This window comes from Pseudopodoces humilis, chromosome 6, assembly GCF_049639895.1.
Source record: "Pseudopodoces humilis isolate 2021_Gansu_Grassland_sample_001 chromosome 6, ASM4963989v1, whole genome shotgun sequence".
Classification (NCBI taxonomy): domain Eukaryota; kingdom Metazoa; phylum Chordata; class Aves; order Passeriformes; family Paridae; genus Pseudopodoces; species Pseudopodoces humilis.
Window position 1 is genome coordinate 43457291 of NC_142205.1, and position 23179 is coordinate 43480469.

The 23179-nt window shown below is 37.6% G+C and overlaps 1 protein-coding gene across 11 annotated transcripts in view; it reads right to left on the reverse strand.

Annotated features, from left to right (window-relative positions):
• The window catches only part of FHIP1A (FHF complex subunit HOOK interacting protein 1A), an 84344-nt gene that overhangs the window by 56704 nt on the left and 4461 nt on the right, over positions 1–23179 (reverse strand). For 5 of the 11 annotated variants that reach the window (XM_014263187.2, XM_014263180.2, XM_014263184.2 and 2 more), the window contains exons 2-3: positions 22708–22952; positions 9199–9314 (exon numbers count right to left, since the gene is read on the reverse strand). The exons of 1 other annotated variant lie outside the window; for it this stretch is intronic. The gene's annotated coding sequence lies outside the window, so the exon portion shown is untranslated. Of the gene's footprint in view, positions 1–9198; positions 9315–9537; positions 9643–22707; positions 23002–23023; positions 23101–23179 lie in introns of those variants that run through there. 5 more of the 11 variants (XM_014263181.2, XM_088056463.1, XM_088056462.1 and 2 more) reach the window with 5 other exon arrangements.

A 23179-nucleotide genomic window follows, 5' to 3' on the forward strand; every position in this document is an offset into this window, starting at 1 on the left:
TGTTCCAACCACTCCCCTATAGATAATTTGAAGACAATTATTCTGAGCATCATAAGCATCATGAGATGCTTACTGCTTTTGTATGCTACTACAGCAAATTTTATTAAGAGACTCAACTAAGATGATATACCATACAGGTTTAAAAGGTAAGATATAAAAAAAATATCATCCTACACAAATTCTCTAACTTGTCAGGAGAAGGGGAATGGGATCTATATCCTCCAGAAGTATCCAGACTAGGCTTGCCTCAATTAGATTCAAAGCCCAAATTGTTTCAGAACACTTAAGAATGTCTGTGGAAGCTAATAGTGACATGGTAAATGTAACATGCTGACACAGAACATTGTCTTATCATTAGTAACATGCCAGGCAATACAAAAAGAACACCACATACTTCAAAAACTGCACTTACAACAACTACACTTACTTTGCATTTTAGAAGACACAGATATAAGATACACTGCCCTATATCAGTTCAGATGTTTTTCTGGAGTACATATTTGTAAGATAATCATGCAAACACAAAAAAAATTTCCATAATAATAGAAAAAAACAAAGCATTCATAAAAGAGAATAGGCAATTCTGCTCCAGATTTGTTGGTTTTGGTTTGGTTTTGCTTTTTGTTTAAGGTGGTTTTTTATTGTTTGGTTGAGATTTTTTGTTTTCTTCCCTGCTCCACACCCAGGAAGTGTTTCAGAAAAAGCCTCAAGTTCTGAGCAGGGTCATTCATGATACTGATTCAGCTGCTGCCTTGCCTTTCAGAAGTGCTAGACCAGTTTTACCTCATTTCTTTTAGGAAAGCAATGCAATGGGACAGTAACTTCAGATCCCAAATTAACTATCGTTGGATACCCAGCTCTAGGTACTTGGCTTACTCTGTGCAAGCACTTTATTCCTACCCTCCTACTTGTTTATATTTCTCAAAATGCAGCATATTACTCACTTTGACTGTAGTTGCTTCATACATGTTCATTCATCTTAGTTTGACTCACTGGATTTCTTTAACTGCATCTCATTAAACAGCCTGAATTTTTCTTTCCAGCTGCATGCTAGGCTGACTTTCAGTGAAATGAAGGTAGATTTACACCAATGAAAGGAAAACAGAATGCAGTTGCATGGTCTTAAACTTTAAGAGGCAACAAAGATTTCTAGGCTATGAATATTAATACTCAGAGATTAGCAATTCATCTTAGTTTTCAGCTGTGTCCTTCTAAGACAAAATGGTTTAGAGAAACCCTGATAGGTTTTTACTAAAAACATTGCTTCAACAGCTGTGGCGAAACAGCAGAACAGTTCATGGCTCACACAAGAAAGAGGTCCTGTATTACGCCCGACAGCCCTGGCACATTCACGCTGTAGCTCCTGCTTAGTTCACAAACAAGTCAGTTCAGCAGCAGCTCCATGAAGAGTAAAACAGAAGGGAGTGAGCCCACTGCAAACTGGGAACAGAGGCTGGGGAGGCTGTGCAGCTCCCACCCTGGACAGAGATCCCATCAGCTCTGCCGCTCCTAGAATTATTTCCTGATTTTTATTACCGTAACTGCATATTTAGAGTCAGCAAGCCAGATTCTGAAGACTTAGAGGACAGTAATTAATGCTGTGTTAGTTCTTCTGCAATAATGTTAGAATAATTCAAACTTATTAGCAGCAAACATGTTCAACATGTCAGAAGAACCACCAGACTCCAGGTCTCATCTAATTCTGAACTGACTAATGTAAGAGCAATATTCTCTGCCCTAGTAGCCACTGGTAAGGGACACAAACTGATAAAGGAGATGTAAGGAAACATTATATTAAACACTTGCAGAACTGGACAAAAATTCATTTGCTATACTGAATATGACCACTAAGGAACACATTCCCAGAGATTAATCTCTTTTTGCAAATAAATCAATAAAAAATCATGATTTTTCTAGAGTAAACTTTTCACATCCTTTCCTCTGGAATTGAAAGTGTTCTAGTTTCTCAAAGATTGCTTTCCTGTTTCATTTCTCCAAAATTAAACCTTCAACTCTGCATTGAGCCAATTCCAAGCTAAATGTGACCCTTGGAGGCCAGCAGATCATCTTGCATCTCTTCTTGCATCTTTTAGTATCTCTGCAGCTAAAAGTAGGAGTGTGCCTCTCCCTACCTGGCCAAAAAGAAAAATAATCTTGGAGAAAGCAACTCTTTATCTATTCTATCCCACCCTCAAAGGTCCTTGGCATGGAGGGAACCAATTCCAAAACACATCTACTGTGGCACCAGTAAATAGACTAGCTCCATCTTAAAATGCACTTTGGTCTACACAGACTTATAGACAAATCTTGACACAGATTTGAAAAGGAAAACAGACTGATAATGTTGAAGCCTTAAAATAAGTGGAGGAACAGAAAAGTAAGTTGTTTCTCTGAGGCACAATAATTTTCTGACTTGCTCCTGGAATGATGCCTAGCATTACTTCCTTAATCCCAGCAAAATGAAGTTTCTGTCTTACAATTCATAAATAGCAAAAATTTATGCTGAAGTTTCTAAGGTGTTTTCAGAAGAGAAATACTACTTCTACTTCAGGTACTTTGGTTTTTGAAAGATTTTCCCTGTGTCGTGACCTTCATTAGGACTTGGAACTGAGAGATTTCCTTGGTTATCAAGTACTCCTCATCTGTTATCATAATTCATAATCCTTCAGAAATTGATGAGGCTCCAGCTTTTTAATATTCTCCTGCATTCACTGAATATAGTATGACATTTCCAAAGCTGTGAACTATTAGTCCACACACTTTTTGCCCAGTATCACATTGTAGCCTACTTACTCACTGAATCACCCATAGAATGAGATTATAGTCTGTGTTTTAGGAGTCTGTTTTTTAAATTAGAAGGTAAGTAATTAGATATTTAATGACTCTACTGCAACTTAAATGTTAGAGTTATTGAATTCACATGTAAAAACTTTACTACCAAAGCCTCTTTAAAAGATTCTCCTTTTCAGTTCCAACTGGTTGCTCAAGGGTGTACCTGAACAATTATATCATGAGGCTGAAATGAAGGTCCCTCTCTCCAGCACTTCCTACAACAGTAATACTCTGCTGCTGGTGTGTAGAAGGTATATTTTGCATAGGTCACTTAAGAGTCCAAAACATTTTACAGATCAGCAATGTAATTTCAACACAGAGAGAACAAACTCTCAACTCAAGCAAAGCTCATTACGAGGTAAAAGCAATCAGCAAAACAGATTAAATATCAACATCCTGAGATAGGATTGAGGGGTAAGGTTTTTTGAAATTATGTTGTTACATGTCTTTTCAGTATAAGAGGGTAGCCATTAAGTGTGAGCAACAGCTATAATGTGAAAAAAATGCTGTTGAACAAAATCAATATTAAGTGGTACTTAGGCCAAGTTAGTTTCTAGTATCCCTTTTTATATCTGAAGGATCACAAACTTCTTCAGAAAGCACTCAGATTTTAATTGATATAGTGATTAAACTGACTAACACCAACAGCTCTTCACTGAAACAAAATATTGATGTTGGTGAACTAAACCCCAGAGTAGCACCAATCAAGTCAACAAGTTACAGGAATTTTATCTAGAAGAACACCTTTGGTCAAAGTTTCAATATAATTTCAGATTAGCCTCCTTCTGTGGTAGGGTAGTTACCAAAGATTTCCCCTTAGCAAAAGATTCAAGCAAAGACATTCACATATTGTCACACACACTGACTCTGTGCCACACCTAGAATACAGTGAGACTTTCCCTTCCTCTTGAATATTATGTTCCTACTAGGAGAGAGGCAAAAATCCCATATGTTCCATAAAGCAGTTTCTGTGCAAGATGCAAAACAAAAAAATCTTCAAATGAGACTAGCAGTCAGCTGCACACCTTTGGAATACATGAAACAGCCTACAACAGAACAGCCTGTGTACAAAATGCACTGTAGCACTTCACTGGAAGAAATGGGAAGCTTTCAAATTGAATGGACATTAAAAGAATACTACAATAAATCATACTGCCAACTACATGCTAGTTTCAAGAAACAATGTCCTTCAGGAATGCATTATATTTTAAAAATCACTTCAATCTTTTGTTGGTTAAGATAAGCTACAGTTTATTTTAGTTAATAGAACCACAAAGTAGGATGAAACAATTATTCTGCTTAGCTCGCATTTTTCAAACTTAAGCATGCATACTGCAATGGAATCAATTACTTTACTCCCACACAATTTCTTTACTTTAAATCTCAAGCACTGCCAGAAAATTTCCTTTATCTAATCTGGATAGCAAAAAGGTTTTTCCAAATTTCTTTTTCAATAATGTTATACTTACAGTGTACAAATCCTTGTTTTAAAAGACTTTCAACAGAAGTACTCAATGCGCATTTCGCAACATTGAATTTAATATGAAACAAAGGCCACAAACACTGCTTCAAAAAGTCCAACACTACACTTGCAGTAGGTGACAGAAAAGTTTTTCATTAATCCAATTCTACTTGAAGCAAACCAGAGTTTTAAAAAATGGCTGTGACTCCAGAAAGTTAAATGACAATACACTTTCATAGCTCTGAAGCATACAATAGGCAGAGTCCTTAAAAAAATTCAAATTAGTATGTAATACATGATTTAGACATCCAGAACTTGGATCTTGTATTCTCCTCCCACTGCATAGCTCTTCTTCCCATCTCTGTTCCTGAGCAAGTAATAATTTGTGACAAATTATGGAACTCATTGTTACGGCCATAAGAGCTACCAAAAGCAGTGATGATTTTTTAAACAATTTTGAAAGCAAAAGACAAAACCCACTGAATTTATGGAATGGAAAGACTACTAAGTAATACCATAGACTGCACATGGCCAGGAACACTGCCATACACTTGGCACATGTTGTCCTGCCCCCTTCTGTCCCATCAATTCCTACTCCGAGGACAGTTCAACTTCAAAATACTCAATGATCCCCACTGCTCTGTACACAACAAATACATTGAACATCTCCACTGCTTGGCTCATGAACAAGCAGCTTGTCTAACAAGAGCTACAGAGAGGTTTGTAAGATATGTGTTCAACCAAACAGATTCTAGCACTGCAAAACCAAATCAAAATCTAATGAACACTTAGTCTTCCAATTCAATCCATTCTTGCAGGCCTAATCTAACTCTTCTTCTCTTTTGTTTATTCCAAGTTTATATTTTGAAATAATAATGCATACTTTAAAATTATTTAACTAATCCCTACCAGCTTTACCTGAAAATCCTCTTTTTCTTAGAAAATATTGGGATCTAAAGAACAATGATGCACAGGAAAACGTGTAAACACATGAGAGTTTGATCTTTCAAGATTTTGTTGTACATTCTTTTTTTGTATTAATCTTTCTCCTTCTAAGATAGCTGTCACCACAATGATGGCCATTAACACTATGTTGATAATAATCAGTTTTACTATGAAAAACATTATCACTTTTTTTCCTGGTTTGCTTTTTGCGGCTTCCTTATGTCTACCATAAAATCTCTGAATTTCTAACATCACATTAACCAAATCTCCTTTATTCAGAATGCTTACATATTCCCTTAGGTTTTATAGAGCCACTACCAAGGACAATTTACCCAGATTTAGTGCTAAGGTGTAGCCAGTTTTGGAACAATACCTACTTACCATGTTATTTCCATGAGACCAAAGTTAAGAAAAACACTTGTCCCTATGATCAGAAAACCAGTCATACTTTCCCATTTCCTCATGTCAGTGGCCTCTATCTACCATTACACATTTCTAACTTCCCTGCACTGTGCTTAGTTCTTCAGGGCAAAATACACACCTAATTAAACTCAAGACACAAGCAATGACAAGTAAATCAAGATGGTTAGACAAAACATTCTTTATGACATACCCTGGACCTTTACAATGAATAGCTCACATTGTGTCATACATACACAAGTTCTTTCCTTGTTTATCTTGAGCTGAGAAAGAAAAAAAACACCTTATGCATTATGAAAGCCATGTATACATCTTTATATTCTGTGAATTGTCAGGTGTTATTTACAGACCTCTCCCTCGGCATCACAGGGAGAGCAAATTTGTATGCTAGTGTATAGTGAGGAAAGATTAGAAATCAGAACCACTTAAATTATTTATAGAACATCACTGATTCCCCAAAAAGGCCATGCAAAGTAGCCTGCAACTGGACCAAGGAATCCTATGAAAGAATAAAATCATGTAATAGCTATTTTCTATTAACATTTTGTGAAATTCAAGGCAGTTTAAAAATTACCTACCTCAGTAAAATGGGATCTTTCTCTAAAATATTAATTTCAGATAACTGTCAGTAACCAAGACTTTATTGGCTTGCTCCTAAGATCAAACTCCCTGCTGAATGAAGAAGACATTTTCCTCCTCACAAGTCTGAGTTTTCACAATTTTTATAATGACAACAAACTCAAAACTCTACAAACTGACATCAGGAGGAAAAAAAAGCAACAAAAGCCACTAACACAAAATCAAACAACCCCAGACCACAACACAGGAAGAATACAGCTGAAAGGAAGCATGATCCTAAGGTACTGCATATAAACTAAAGGAATTTTTTGACTTTGCATCTTTTGTCATTCTGACATTCCAACTTGAATCCATTAAAGTCTTACTTTGAAATTTTTTATTGAAAACAAAATATATGGGAACACATTTGTTCCAGATGCATTAATATTTTCCAATAAAAAACTCTAAGGATTTAATACCAGTTGAGACTAGATTTGGTAATCACAGATACTTAACAATCTTAGACTAGATACTAAAACTCTTGTGTTAAGGAATTAGGGGTTCCTTTCATTACTGCTGTTAGCTAAACCAACAGGAATTCAAACATACTAGTAAAACTAAGGAGTTACACAGAGAACAGGAAGACATGAGAACTATAGAAAGACTCCACATTATTGTGTTGGTTCATGTTACTTCCTGCCATCAATGACTGTACTGCCTTCCCATGAACATAACTAGATTTTAAGTCAGGGAAAGAAGAAACAGCCAACTGAAAGCTTTACACTACTAGAAATAAAGTTATAGAATAAGACCAGACTCTAGTTTAAATGAAGAATTGTTCTTTAGTTTTCTCTCTGGAGAAGGAAATACACCTGTCTTTATTGTGCAAGATATTCTAATGTTACAAACCATCTCAAGAACTCTTACCTACAGCAACTGTGACAAATAGTCACTTTGGCAACCAAAGCTACTTCCATAGAGCCACAGAATCATGGATTAGCTGTAGGTCAGTACATGTAAAAGCTTACACTCTAAATTTTGGGAAAGGTGCCATTAGTCTTGGGAATACGTAGTCCTTCCAAACACCCTGCTATGTGAGCTTTTACACAAGGCTTGATACTCTGAAATATTCTAATGATCTGAGTTTAATAAAACAGGTTTGTAACATTGTCAGAGTTGCCAATTCATTCAGAGAGTGGAAACAGTAACATACTGAACATTTGGCAAGCATAAGACTATCTACAACCCCTCCGTTTCCTAAAAATACTTCGATATGATACTTTGGAACCTTTTACAAGCTATTACAGAGAAACCAGACGCCTCCCTAACCTTTACAGAGCAGCACAGGTTAGGATGAGAAGAACAAGATCCTTGCTTCCCCCTTGACTAAACAGCCTCCCATCACTATCAAGAATTGCAACAAACTGCATCAAAAAAGAGGTGGAAGCACCGCAGGGAAGGATAAGACCAGACACATGCTGTATGAAAGGCTGCTGAGAGATGGTGCTCATTTTCATAAAGCAAGTGTTTGGTGGTTCAAAAATAACAAAGAAAGCACAAGTGTTTACCAGAAGACTAATATTAATTATAATCTACCAGCTATTTGTACTTTTTCTAATCAATTTGAAAGAAAATCTGGTTATATAAAAACCAGGAACTAGTGGTATTATAAAGTATCATTTCGTATTTCTTTCCCTTTCTAAAGTTGTTTGATTGATATAAATACTCCACCTGATACAACAAACACATCTTGGGAAACCAAACACATTGTCAGGTTTCCTGTGATTTTAAGCTTGTCTGTACTAATCCCAGTCTCATTTCACACCCACATATCAGGCTCCCTCCCTAGTTAGCTTGGGCTTCTCTTCTGTACACAGCTTCCTTATGACAATATTGCAATTAACACCCACATCTCCTCCCCAAATGATGACAACTCTTCTATGAAACATTCAGGCTATGAAAACCACACCCCCTTTCATGCTCTTTCATCAGCCCTTTTTCCAAACTGAGAATAAGCATCTCTTGGGGAGGTGACTCATAAGTGTTCAGCCCTTTTCACGTTGTAAAACAGCTCATCTAATAAAACAAAACACATGTATAATGCTGCATCAAGAACCAAATTATATTCATGCTTGTAGATCAGGGTGGGGAAAGACTTATCTGAATTTTCATCTGTCAGCTAACTAGTTCCACTGCAGAGTAAGATAAAGTAAGATGATCCAATGACAAGCCAAAGCCTAGGACCTCTGCCCCTTATTCAACTTTTGTTGTAAAACTTTTCTAAAGTTTCTGTTCAATTTTTAAGCTCAGATAGAGAATACTAGCGTTTCTTCCATCAACCCTTTTTGTATCCTACATTGTACCTGTTAGAAACAGGAGTAAAAAACATACATTCTTCAGATGACAAGCATTTAAATTACTTCCTATCCCATAAGCCAAATAATGTGGAGATATTCTGAAACAAACAAACAAAAAAAAGGGGAGTCTTGGCAACTCAAGAAAATCCTGGTGTACAGGCTGCTGGATTCTCATCAAATGCCACTGGTAACCTACTTTTGACATACAGGGTATGTAGATATATAATATATAACAGTGTATTTATTGTTCTCCAGAGGTTACAGAGCACTAAAAGACAGCTAAAGCACCTTTGATAATTGCTGTGTATTCTTTTCGCATGTAAGCAATTTCTGTGATTGCCACAGGAATACTGCGCAACAGTTACACTGTACAAGTGTGAACACAAACAAAAGTGAAACACAAAACACTGGCAGGATGCTCCAGAGCCCATCGTGTCTAAATGTAGCTGAATGCTACTGGAGACTCCATCAGACATCTGAAATAAGACTGAAGTCCCAAACTCACTTTTCATTGTCCATACCACAAAAATTGATTGTGACACCCAGCACTGCAAAGTTCATGGCTCAGCAAACAGACTTCTCTGAACTACCTATTACACACACACAGACACACACGTATCTTACCTGCAATTAAAGCAATGTCAACAGGTCAGCAAGGAAAAATTGGCTCTGGCAGCTCTTCCATTTGGTCAAGAATCTAGACTTAGTTTCTTCAGCTTTCAGCAGCATTCAGCTTTCCACTAGAGAAAAGGAAAGGCAGAGAAAGTAGAAAAGTAAAAATTATCATTCTCTATTAACAGAAATCTGACAGCTTAAAAACTGAAAAGGAAAAAAAGCTCCATCTTAAAGAGAACAAGATAATAAACTCTCCAATATGCAGGAGTAGGTGTAAGAGAGCTTATGTCACAGCAAGAGACACACCCACACAAACAAGGTCAGAGTTTCCAGGCCTTTCAGCAATACCTTAGTGAGAAGCCCTTGAAAAGACCGAGGGCATCAGCCACTAAGAGCCCACACCACAGCAGAAACAATCCATATTTGCCTTCCTTGCTGCCTTCTGTTCACTGCTGCAACTCAAAAACAATCGTGCATAACACACTGAATAAGTTTGAAGCAATTAAGAAACTGTTCTGGCTAAAAAGTAACCGCTGGGGAAAAAACATAAAACACAGAAGTAGAAAAAAGTGGCATTACACTGAATTCTAAAGCTGGCTACACTGCCAAAAAACTGATTACAAAACTCACTTTTCAGACAAGAAATGCGTCATAACAGCATCTTGTTAAACAAGCTAAACACATGCAAGGGAGAAAGAGAAACCCACACCTTTCTGTCAACACTGAAGTAATTCATATTAAATTTATATTTGACATGTAACAAGACTGCACACATACAGAAAAATGCAAGTATGAAAAGAATGTCTATTCATTTACACAGTGCTTAGCATTCCAAATTGATTTTACAGACATCCTGCTAACCTGTCTGACAGAAATTCCTCCAGACTACACAAATTAACTCAAAATAAGGAGACTGTCATTTTTCTGTGTCTTATAAGCAAGCAGGCAAAACTCTGAAAGCTTTCAATTTGCTGAAAGAAAGCCTGCAAAAGTTTAAAAAGTATATACATCAAGACAAAAAAAAAATTTAATAAACATAATTTTTGACCAAGAACTCATAGTTTAAAAGAGGTTCCTAAACAGCTTTCCCATCAGGAGAGCATGGACAAAACAGCCAAAAACTAAGGGCGTATGGGAAGACACTGTTTTTATATTGCAAATATAACATAGTTTCAGTATATGCTAGACTAGATGACCCCAGAGATTCCTTCACATTTCATGCTCCTGAATTTCAGGGATGATTATATCAAGTTCCTCCACAGATGTAACCAGAAATTTCATAAGAGACTTTCAGCATCATTTTCCTCCTCAACTACAACAAAGACATTTGTCCCAAAAATTAGCCAGTTTCCCAGTGAAATGGTAACAGGACAATCTCTCTGTCTTCCAGATCATCTCTAATATGTTTCCTGTAGTAAAATACTGTTCATAAAATTCTACCTCACTAAACCATGCTATTTTTAATATATTTTCTTGTTACTCAAAAAAATTGCAAGTGAGGGCCCTAAAGAAAGGAGATTTCTCCGTAATTTGTAATTAATACTAACTTTCCTCCTGTCTGCTTTATATATCCATTGCATCTGGTCATAAAAATAAGGTTCCAAGTTTAATTTGTTAAATACATTCTCTCTATTTTTGTTTTTCTGTACCATTTATCAGGGTAATTTTTCAAGTGGAGCCTATAATTATGTTCTTGACCGGACTGTCTTTTAGCTTAAACAATTATTTTCTCCCTGGGATTTTATTCTTTAATTTGCAGCACAGCTTAAAAACTATTGTCATATACATAACAAAATAGGTGTCGTCTAAATTACATCCTCATGTTTGAGGTTTACAAGTTTATCAGCCTGGTATTTTTATTTCCTTTTACTACACATGAAATAATCCATCAGAGGGAACAGAAAAGAGGAACAGAAAAAATATACTTAAAAGAGAAATTGCCCCTACCCAGAGTCCAAACTAAAGTCCTAAAGGTAACCCACAGCCTCTCTAGAAATCATTCTTTCCAGTAGATGTGGGAAAGGAGCATGCCATAAGCACCTGTGGAGGGGCTTCAAGTGATCATAATGAAGAGGGCATTGGGGGAGGGGAAAAAACCTCTCAGCACATTTGTTTTAAAAACTCCAGCATGCTTCCATCTAAATATCATCTTTTATCTAGAACCACAAGCCTGAGATTGAAAATTAGTACAAGAGACTGAAACCAGAGCAAATGAAGAAAAGTCACATGAGGGACAATCCCATTTCTGATAAGGCTAGTGCATGTTTTCAAATATATGCTTAATAAAATATTATAGTGGTACTATATTATCCAAATTTATTCAGTGTTTCAGCTTCAAAGTCCTGCAAGACTCACTCAATGAATCTTTGTTACTACTATAGTGGCAGTAAAGAAAATCAGAGGCAGTAAAGAAAAGGTCTGTTCTTTTGTAGGCTACAAAAAATTTCTCTATGATATGCAGTTAATGTTCAAGTTTTAGAGAGAAGGCATTCAGAACATAGAAAAATTCCCTGATCAAACATATGTAAAAAAATCTGAATCTGAAACCTTACCACCAAGCTATGGAAAATGTCCAGAACCTAAGTGCTTTTAGCTTCCCAAATAATTTGGGAAAAAAAAAAAAACCAAACAAACCAAAAACCCACATAAAACCAAACCTACACAGACACCCCTTAGGTTAGAGTGCAAAAGAAGACTATGAAAAAACAAACATTTGAGTAATTTAGAAAGTTCCAATTTTGAATCATCCTTTTTAATATTATTTTTTAAAGCTGTAATTAAATAAAAGCAGCATGGTGATAATTGAACGGCAAGCTTCCTGTAGTTGTGGCCCAGGAGAGTCATATTAATCACACAGTATCATCAGTTCAGTATTGCCAGATAGGAAATAATACATCCTTATCTCCAGAGAGCACTGACACTGGGATCTCTTTGTAGGCACTGACAAACCATTACTGCCAAGCACAGTCTTGCCTTATGTAACATTCTTGGAAGAGCAAATATTTTGCTTTTGCATCAAATACACCACTTTTTAAAAGCGGGCAACACCAGGCACCAGGTAAAAAAAAAAATACATGCTTGCATTCTGTATCCAAGAAGGTAAGGAGGGAAAACAGAGAGAGAGAAGAGATAAAAAAACTTCTGCCTTCTCATTTCTGAAAACTGAGACAGGTGAGGAAACCATGAAATGGTAGAAGAACTGCTTAAAAACTTTGAATCAGACACAAAAATGTTATATTTTATCTAATATTTTCTGTCTCATATGATTGATATGAATTTTATGTATTTTATGGATCACAGTATTCATACAAGTCATATGATTCATAATTATAGGAATATAAGAAAAAATATTATATTTCAGCTCACATTGCTTGGATAGCCTGAAATTCTGTCCTAAAATGGGTGTGGTGAGGCATGCATATTAAAAAGCTTTAGAACATAATCAATTCTTAGTAATACCCTTCATGAATTGGGATGCTCTACTTTGTATCTTGAGATCATCAAATCATAACAGACAGCAGTTTTCAATGTTTCTTCTGTTCACAGCAGAGCAGACTGTAAAACTTTCTTTTAACAGGCAGGTCACCAGGACATTCTCAGAATGGCAAAACCCTTTTCAAGGATTTATACATTCTCTCTCCTCTTTTTTTTTTTTTTTAAACACAATTAATTTTGAGCTCAGGGTTATACTGCATGTTATTTGAGAGGAAAGTTGTCCTTGGAGACTGTATCGCATCCCATGCATCTTAACCTACACCACTACCCAAGCTGGATATTATGAAAGATGCATAGCTTTGTGGTTTGGGAAATTCAAATTGCTTTCCTTATCTTTCCCCTTCATGTGAGAGCCCAAGAAAATAATCCTAGAAACCACAGTACACAGATATATGAATCAATACAAACTCCCAATACCAACAGATGCCATTCAAAAAAGCAGATGGACTTTAAAACATTACGAGGTAAGTACGTTCCAGTTTCATATGTGCATTAATTAAGATAACAAACACATCATAGAGGTGATACCTCCTGGGAAATCTCCCTCTGTGAATAACAAACCAGAAATCTTCTAAACTGCTAATTTTACATAAAAATCTGCCTATTTTCTTTTGATTTAAAGATCAGTTGACACTGCAGGACTTCCTCAAATCTTTGCTTTCCTTCTGCTATTCACAGTTTTGTCCAATAACATGCAGCTGAAATTAAAACCTTTGTTTAATGTCACTGTTGTTATCCCTATCATTTGGACAAGAACTATGAAGTGAAGAGCCTCTTTCTGTTTTGGGCTGTTACTGGACAAATAATTAAAGAAGAATTAGTTTATTCAAGTAAACACAGGCTACAAGGGCAGCACAATAGAGGGTTGTTTACAACATACAGCAGATTATATGAAAGAGTTTTCCAAATTTTCACTTGTACAAGCTGATTAAGTCTGTGTGGCAGAGAGCAGACTTGCACAGGTCTGGAAGCAGTAAAACCCCAGAGGCTTGGATGCAACACCACACAAATATGACAAAATTGTTTCCAAAGCTAATCCAGCCATCTTCACACCACATTTCCTTGCACTCCCTGTTCTAGGATTTGCTCCTGCAGAGCCAGTCTGGGTATGGCCATGCTCACAGTCATTTTTTAGAGATCGCTACCTCTAACAGGGAGTTCTAGCTAGTTTTCAACAGCCACAGCACTGTGAAGTTACAAGTGTCCCTCATCTCCTCCGGGTGAAAAGGGAAAAAAAAAAAAAAAAAAAACAGAGAAAGAGGCATAATGTTTTGATATATTCTGGATCCTCCTTGTGAGTTGTAATATAAGAGTAGTGGTACCAAGAAAATGAATTCTCAGTACTGTGCTCTCCCTGGATTTTACACATCGTGCTGTACCACAGTACCCATCTCCTTTTTGCCCTCAAAGGATAAAAAAAATCACCTCAAAGTCATCTAGTCCTTCCCCCTGTGCCATGATAACATCATGTTCCTGTCACAACTAACAACTGCTTTCCTTACTTGTTCTTAAAATCATACACAACTTTTCTTGGTAATATATTCTAATGCAACAATGTCTTACCAAGTAAGGAAAAAAACAGATCACTTTGAAAAACATTTATCTCATACACTTAGACAAACCCTCACTTTCTCAGTTTTCCACTATCTTCTTCACTTCTTTGAAGCTAAAATAATAGCTCCCAGCTCATTCAGTCATTCCTCCAGACATCCAGGTATTCTTACTGCTCTTCTCCAGACTCCCTACAGTGGGTTCATATTACCTTCTTTTTTTTCCTTTTAAATTAATTTTAATGAATTCCATCTTCAAAACATAACACTACATCAATATTGGCTGGAAAGATTACTTCATGTAACTTGTAGAACATAATTCTATTTACACATATGTGATGCAGACACAGGATCCCACAATAAGAACTGGAAAGGTCCTTAAGGTTAACTGAAGCAGGCCTCAGGGAGAAGCATTTGGTCCTTCTGGCCTTCTCCAATTGCTCCCATCAACCAGGAATTACTTTAAAGAGGCCTTGCTGTGTTTGAAATAAGGAACTGTGCTATAGGGTTTTGCAATGCAAACTTCAATCCCAACCTAAGAACCAGCTCTATTTAAAATAACCCAAAACCTTCTAAGAGCAGAATTCAATCATTTTTGGACAGTATCTTCATATGACATTCTCTAATTTTACAATTCCATAGCAATGTTGACTTCTGTTATTTTTGTTGTCTACTAAAATATATAAATCCTTTATGTATATATCTAAAACAAACCTCTCACCCCTAACAAGAACACTACTTCATGACTCCATTTCTAGGGAAAACAATGTTTTTCAAGCAGTTTAGAACTTGCCCACAGTCAATTTCCCCAGACATTCTTTAATAAGAATGAAATGTTGACAGTTTCTATCACAGAGTCAAGCTACCAGAGATCTACTACTCCTCTTCTGTTAGCATTTTGGAAAAATAAATTCTATCAGCCTAGCGGTGTTAATATTAAAAATAGAATCATATGGACTACTGGTTTTTGGGGGTTTTTTTTGTCATCTTCTACTGCTTTGGGAGGGTTTAATTCCTAAGAAACATACTAGAACAAATAAAGATAAACAACCGAGTCTACAGTTGCTCATTTCCACTTGCCCCTTGCCCCTGACACCCGTACAGACAGACACTACAACCCCTCTTCTCAGTGGCACAGTATTACACATACCCTCCATGCGTTAAGTAACTGCAGCAGCTCAAGGATTACATCAGCCAGCCCTTACCCTTTCAACAGTGTTTTTGTAAACACTTGAAACTTAAACTTACCTAACTGCTCTAAAACTCACTCTTTCCTCACACCAGCTTAGGGTTTTAGCACTTGCCTTGGACGTCATGTTCACCTCCAAGTCTCAGTATCTTTTATTAGACCTGAGGTGAAGAAACAAACAAAAAAATACCTCAGCCTGCTATGTATTATCTGTCCACAGCTCCATTTATCAAACAGGAGTAAAACTCCTCTTTCTTTTTACTAACTTTATATTTCTATAATGATTTCTCATTCTTTGAGTTGGGCCATTCTGAATGTTGCATCTTAATTATATATGTGTGTGTTTTATTTTTACACTTGTCCTTGGCAATCCAGCTTGGTATTCCTTTCCCTCTTTGTGTTTGATGTTGAAGAGCCCACTATTAGCCAAGCCAGCCTCTCACTACTTTTGATATTTTCCCCCTGTGGAAGAATAGTTTCAATTTCTGCATTAGCATATGCCACAAACTCCAATATTCCTGCTTCTGAATAAATCATAATTTTATCTCAGAATATTTAAATGTACTTTAAATTATAACTGATTAGACCACATTGTCTCCTGACACTGAGCCCAATGCCAAGTGCTCCTGAAATGCTGCTGTTGATTTGATGCCTCTTTTAAATCTGAACTGTTGTTACTTTAAATGTTTGCAAAACAAATGTACACTAGTAAGAGAAGATGGTTTGCTGCCAATACAATGAAATTTTATCTTCATCACTTGCTGCTACTTTAAAATCAAACAGTAGCATTTCAGCTATTGAATGTAAGTTGCTAAAAACACTACTAGCAGGAGATATCATTTGTAAATAAGCATGGATTATAAATGCAGAGTCTTCTAAACTGCCTTAGTTGTTGCTCTCTGAACATTTAATTTTATTTTTTCCAACAGTAAAGGTTCTTGCAAGAAGAAAAAAAAGTTCTCCGAGTCCAAGGATTCCAATGGCATCCAAGCAAAACAAACTATCTAGCTGAAGGAAATTTTTAAAAATAATCTCAATTCTACTTTTGTGTTCTGCTTTTATCAACACTATCAAGTCAGGAACCCATAAGCACTGAGCTGCTGCTGGCAAACATCACATCTGTAAAAATCATGCCAACAAAATATGCTGAAAGCGGATGCAACCACTGACAGCCATAAAAACCTCAGTCTTATCTGGCAGCAAGTTTAGGGAAATATCTTTTAGTGTTGTTCACACTACGGGGACCAAAATATTAAGAACAGAATCACTGCAAAGGCAAATCAGTTTCTGCCCTCCATGCTTTTCCTCCGTTCAAAATGCACTCTCACTTTACAGGCTTCTCATCCTATGAATATGTTTCAAGAAGCTGATAAAGAACTTTCTAATTGTTTACCTGAAACCACTCCAAGCAGGCAAGCATAATTAATCTTAATGCAAGTCAGCAATTCAGAAAGGAAATTATCCTGTTACACCTATTGCTGACTATGTGTTCTTATGTGTTCTCTGCTTCCGTGTACTGAATGGCAAAATTGCCAATTAAAAGAAAAAAAAAAAAAAAATCCCTATCCATACTAAAGGCATTCCAAGGACTTTAGGTGATTTGAGAACAACATCAGAACCAAAAAAAAAGAAAAAAAAAAGGAGAAACATACACTTTTCTGAAGATCTTTATGGTTTGCTGTAAAATTTTTGGCTGCTTAGCACCTGTTGTCACTTTTACCTTGGTAAGGCACACAAGGCAGAGAAACCAGCACAATTCTAATTCCACTCACAGAGAGGAACAGAGCCCTCACTTCCAAATCAAATCCACATCACGCTGTGGTTCGGGGTATGCACTTCTTGCAAAGTCCAGCACTGGAAATCGGCGAGTTCCTCAAAAGGGGAGATAAACTTTTGACTTCCATAACTTTTCTTACAGGAATACAGAATTCATAACACTGAACTAAAACATATTTATGCCGCAAGTGAAGTGTAAAAATGCCACAAACGTGCAAAGAGGAAGCAGCACAGTTGTGTTTACTAAGAGCCGCGGGCCTAGTGTAGCAATTTACTGATGTTCCACCTTCAACTTGTAATTATGAAAGGCATACCTCCTTACTCCCTTGTATGTTTAAGCTAGACATACTTAAGGTATGCTTACAAAAGCACTCATCAATGTAATGCCAGTACAGTGATGAAGCAGAAACCCAAGTTATCTCTCCCTCTCAGGTTTGCTGCACTAGGGCAGAAGCCTGCCACAGCAAAATGAGTTAACACAATTCAGTAACAGCCCATGCTATTTTTTGGACTTGGCTGCACAGTAACAACTTTTTAACTACAGCTCTCTGACTAGTGTGTAAAAAACCTAAACATCTGAAAATAATTTAGTTATTACAATAATATTAACTGTTAATTGTTAATAAAACTAACTCAAAAGTGTAATATTCTCTTCCCTCCTGCTCAGGGGTATCTGAGGTTTAACAAAAGATTTTGTGAATGCAAATGGGATTGATTCTTCATCAATTTACCCCTTTAACTGTTAGCCAACAGCTAAATTTAAGTTACAGTCCAAAGATTTACTGGAATATAAAGACTGTCAATACTTTAAAAGTTTTATTTTTTTCACATGCACTAGGAAATCCTTCCAACTGTGAGCTTGTTCAAGGCCATCATTTGATCAGTTCTGCAGGCAAACTCCACTACTGCTAGAATAGTCTTCTTATATAAAAATTTTCACAGAAAGAAATCCTGCCCTTCACCAATGTACAATACAGGCAACTTGCAAAAATGAGCTAGAATCAGAAGGACAATGGGCACAATTGTCTTTCAGTAATAGTTACTAACACAAAGAATCTAGCTCATTTTTATTACCACACAGCTTTCCTGTCTTAAAATAAAAAAAAGACAAGTTCTTCTAAGGCACGCAAATGTTTAAATAAACAAAACTATGTCTGTCATATGCTTGAAGACTACAGTAGAGGTACAAGGGGAGAAAATATTTGACTGTGCTTCTAAAGCTAAATGGCAAAAACTACATGATAAGAATTTGCCTTGTACTTTTAGCACTAATCTAGCTATGTTATGTATGTTCTCACACAAAACGTAGGTAACACCATGCTCATTATGTTTAGATCAGAATTAACGGTCACAGTCTAACATTACTGTACACATAGGCAATTCAGTACTGCATCAAAATTTGACCTTTTTCTTTGTAAAGAAAAGAAAAAGAAGTCATTGATTTCCCAGTAACTCACCACCCATGGGAAGGCACCACAGTTTGAAACAGAAAAAACTTCAGGGCAATTTTCCAATTGCTAGAAAAAGGTGCTACATGAGTCAAAATCCCAGCTACATGCTGGACCTCCTGCATGCAGACAGCTATGCTTGTGTCATGTTTCCAAACTTTCCTTTGCAAATTAAAAGTAATCCCACTTGATATCATAGGTAACATAGATTAGGCCTTCACATGCCTTAAGCCTCTCACCACTGTCACCAGCTCTTATCTTACCTGCTCTGTTTCAATTCCACATGGAATTGCCTCACCTGGATATGCCCTTCAGGATCACCTTAGACCAGAATTTTTTGGCCACATGGTTTAACACACAAAGCATTCTTAACATACCATACTTGACTGAGAGATACCCACCTGTACTAACAGGAAGTCTCATGATCAATACCTACAACAGAAAGTACGGGAAGATGCATTCCCAAAGCTTCTCAATGTTCAAAACACTAACTTCAGCTGGTGAGTGCTTCCTTACCATCACAGCAACTCCACAGTTAAAGCTGACTCTTTAAAATGTACTGGTGTGTGTACACATCTATTACAATGGAGTGATATTAAACCAGAAGCACTTATTGTACACATTCACAAGGGCATTCAAAACTGCTTTTTTAATTCAACAGAATCACAGAATTATTAAGGATGGAAAAGACCTTCAAGATCAGCAAGTCCAACCTGTGATTGAACACCACTATGGCAACTAAACCATAGCATCAAATGCCACATGATTTCACTTCCTGAACACTCACAGGGATGGTGGCTCCATCCCTTCCCTGCGCAGCCCATGCCAATGCTTAACCACCTCTGAAGAGAAGAAATTCTTCCTGATGTCCAGCCTGAACCTCCTCTGGCACAGCTTGAAGCCATTTCTTCTGTTACTGGTTGCCTGGGAGAAGGGATCAACACCCGCCTGGTTACAAGCTCCTTTCAGGCAGTTGTAGAGAGTGATGAGATCTCCCCTGAGCCTTCTTTTCTCCAGGTTACACACTGCCTGATCCCTCAGCCACCCCTCCCAGGACTCACTCTCTAAACTCCTCACAAGCTTCACTGTCCTTCTCTGGACAAGCTCCAGAACCTCAATGTCCTTGTGAGGGGCCAAGAACTGGACCCAGGACCTGAGATGCAGCCTCAGCAGCTTGATCCAGGTCTAGCTGACCTGCTACCCATGACACAATGAAGTCCTAGCTCTATTTTCTAAATAAATTAATCAGATCAGGAAAAGGCACTATTTCTTCACCAGTTTTACTCTACAGAAAGCTCAGGCTTTCTAATGAAATTCCAGAAAGCTGTTTGCATGAGTTTTTAAAAATGCAGACATTCTTACAGAGCAGCCATACCTTCATCTACTTACAAGTCTTTATTTGGCCACTATAATGTATTGCAAAAACAACTGGAAAAAAATTCAGAACTCCTAGGTCATTCATACCCCAACTTTTGACTAGTGTAGACCTTTGTAGTCTCTTCTGGAAGCACCCCAAGGTTTCTTGTGTCTACTCAATATTATCAGAGCATTAAAAGTGCAACCACAACATACCAAAAATACAGGCATCTGCTGTTGTGTATTGCATTACCAGAAACGCATCCAAAAGCACTATTCTGCTAAGAGCCTTCCTTGACGTCCTCTTTCCTGGTGCTTATTCTGATGCAGACACAGCACATGACTATTTTGTTGGGGTGGAAGCTATTTAATATAAAACTGACCTATCCCATTAGACTGAGAAGTGACCGTAAGTAAGGTAGCAATGCCAAGCCAGCATGTCTGAGTAGAACAGCCTGAGTGTTTGTCTCTAAACCAAAATATAAATTTGTTAACAAAAATGATGACTGGAATGAGAGGTCAAAAAAGTCTTGTGCTCAGCAGCACAAACACCATGAACATACCAACTACACTAAACATGCTATGGGACAGAGAGAGAGAGAACACATCTCTCTCATGTCTGATGGAAACTACTGCTCACATCAGTAACATCAGATCAGGATGTGGAGAGCTGCATCTTTGGAGTCAAGTATGCTACTCAAACATTATAGAACTAAACAAGATTCCCATCAGACTAATTAAAATTTGGAGATCTTTGCAATGAAACCCTCTGCAGGCATCAAAAAGCAGCATCCATATATAATAAATAAAGATACGCAAGGAGCAACAGCAGCACTTATGAATAAATTCTTTGTTAAAAAGAAGTCTTAAAACGATGCATATCAAAGTAATCTTAATCCTACAATGTACAATTTAACAGAGAAACTGATGCTTCAGATAGTACTGAGAGTCTGTAAATCTCAAGACTTAAGCTTGACAGGTATCAATGCATCATTATGATCTTTTTGAAGAGAAAACATAGCTATAAATTTCTAAAACTCAGTTTCATGCCAGGATCAAGTAAAACCACATTAGCAGCAGTTTCTCCAGTTTTGATTGTCTTGGCTTCATATTCTATGAAGGTTTGTATCCTATTTAGGGGAATAAAACCACAAAAATAAAACAAAAACAACTCAAAGCCAAAACCCTTACAGAGGACAATCCAGTTTTTACCAGCACCACCATATAGTTTACACACAGTAAAGGTTAAAAAAGAAAAAAGGGAACTATGTACATAAAGCTAAGTTTCTTCCACGCACTTTGCCCACACATTTTTCATTGTTCTAATAGGATTTGCTTCCTTTTCAAAGCACATATTGTCAATCACCATGGGTCAATAAACAGACTAAAACAACTGTTAGCAAAAGTCAATTGAAAACATTTGTTTTGATTGAGACAGATAAGAGGAAAAGGTATCTGGATGTTCCATGAGTTTCAACAGTGCCATCCTCACATCAGTATCTCACTGGTACAATCCTGCCCTCTACAATTATTTATACTTCACCTTACAGATTGTAAATTTTTCTGTCTTTTTTCTTGTCCTTCTCCCTTTGCCTTCCATGTTCATTAAAGCAGAGCAAGAGAGGAAGAAACGAATTACAGTATTAGGTCCTAATTCTTAGATTAGTTTCAGATCAGGTAGACTCTTGTACACATATACCCCAGCAGAAGTAAAGCACCACAGATAATGTGAAAACTGTAATTTGACATCACTCATTCAGGTATAACAAATCTTTCCAATCAACACTTCTTCCAAAATGTTTACTTCTAGAAATTACAATATAAATAAAGCACATGGGCAGAGACATGGGTCTATACTGCAGAACCTAACACTACTTATTACCTTTTTGGTCTATGAGAGAGCTCTTTGAATGGACAATTCATTATCACTACCTCTTCTCTCCAAAAATGAAAACAAAATTAAAACCTCATGCTTCCCCACTAGGATGAGGCCCTAGATCCTTCTTACTGCTATATGGGAGAATAAAAGCACTGTTGTACTAAAGTAAAAGGCAACTATAAACTCTTGCACAGTATCAGTTTCATATCAATCAACAGAAAATACCTAGGCAGAGAGGGCACTGGCAGAATCTGAAGTCACATTTAGTTCAGTCACAAGTAATAGGGTGGCATACAAAATTATACAATCATTTTTATGCATTTTTTCTTCTTATTGTCATTGTATGAGATATGTTAATGCTAATCACAAAACCAATCAAACAGCCAAGGGAAGAGAAAAATCAGACTGAAATAAAAATCTCCAAATCAAGTATGCCTTAGCCTTTCTCAGTTACAAGAAACCACATGCCCCAACCTGGCAAACTCCTATACTGGCAAGGCTCGCCTTATGTACGACATCTCAGCAGACAGTGGGCATCTGCCAGCACCTATGTATTTGTCCACATGGAGCAATTCAACCATGCCCAGCTGCTACCTACACCCTTGTGCAACAGAAAGGTTCACATGACCTTGCTAATAGTTCCTTAAAGGTCAGAGAGAGCAACACAGCAATCACTTTGTCAGGGAACACTGCCTTCTCCCGTTACCCGGGCCCCGAAGTTGCCGAGACCTCTACTTTCCTTTGGCATCCACAGCAAACGCCAAAACAGCCTTCGGTGATTCGGCGAGTGACGCAAGGAGAAAGAAATAATCAGTGTTAACTAACCTGTTAAAACAGAAGTCCGAACCCAAACTGAGCGCACATGCAGAGGGTCACGCGGGTGACAGCCCTACGCAGGAATACCTGGCACTCCGTCAGGCGTCGCACTTGGGAGGAAAAGCCTTCCGGAAAATAAAAGCACGTATCCCATGCTCTCACCTCGGCACTCGCCCGCTCACACAGCCCTGCGCGAAGCCTGGGTCCTCTCTCCCCCAGAAGAAGTTTGCGACCAACGCTGCCCAAGGGTCGCCCTACAAACCAGCAGCGGAAAAGCCAAGCCAAAAAAGATAAAGGGGATTAGGCGGGCATTACTTCCACTGACCTATATACTGCCCTCAGCCCGCGGCGGCCCATGCGGCAGACGGCAGCTGCTCGGCCGGGGGTGACACCGTCCTGACAGCTCGCCCCGCCCGCCGACGAGGCCGAGCGGCGGCGCGACACCCCCGAAACCCGGTGCGGGGCCCGTCCCAGCCGCCGC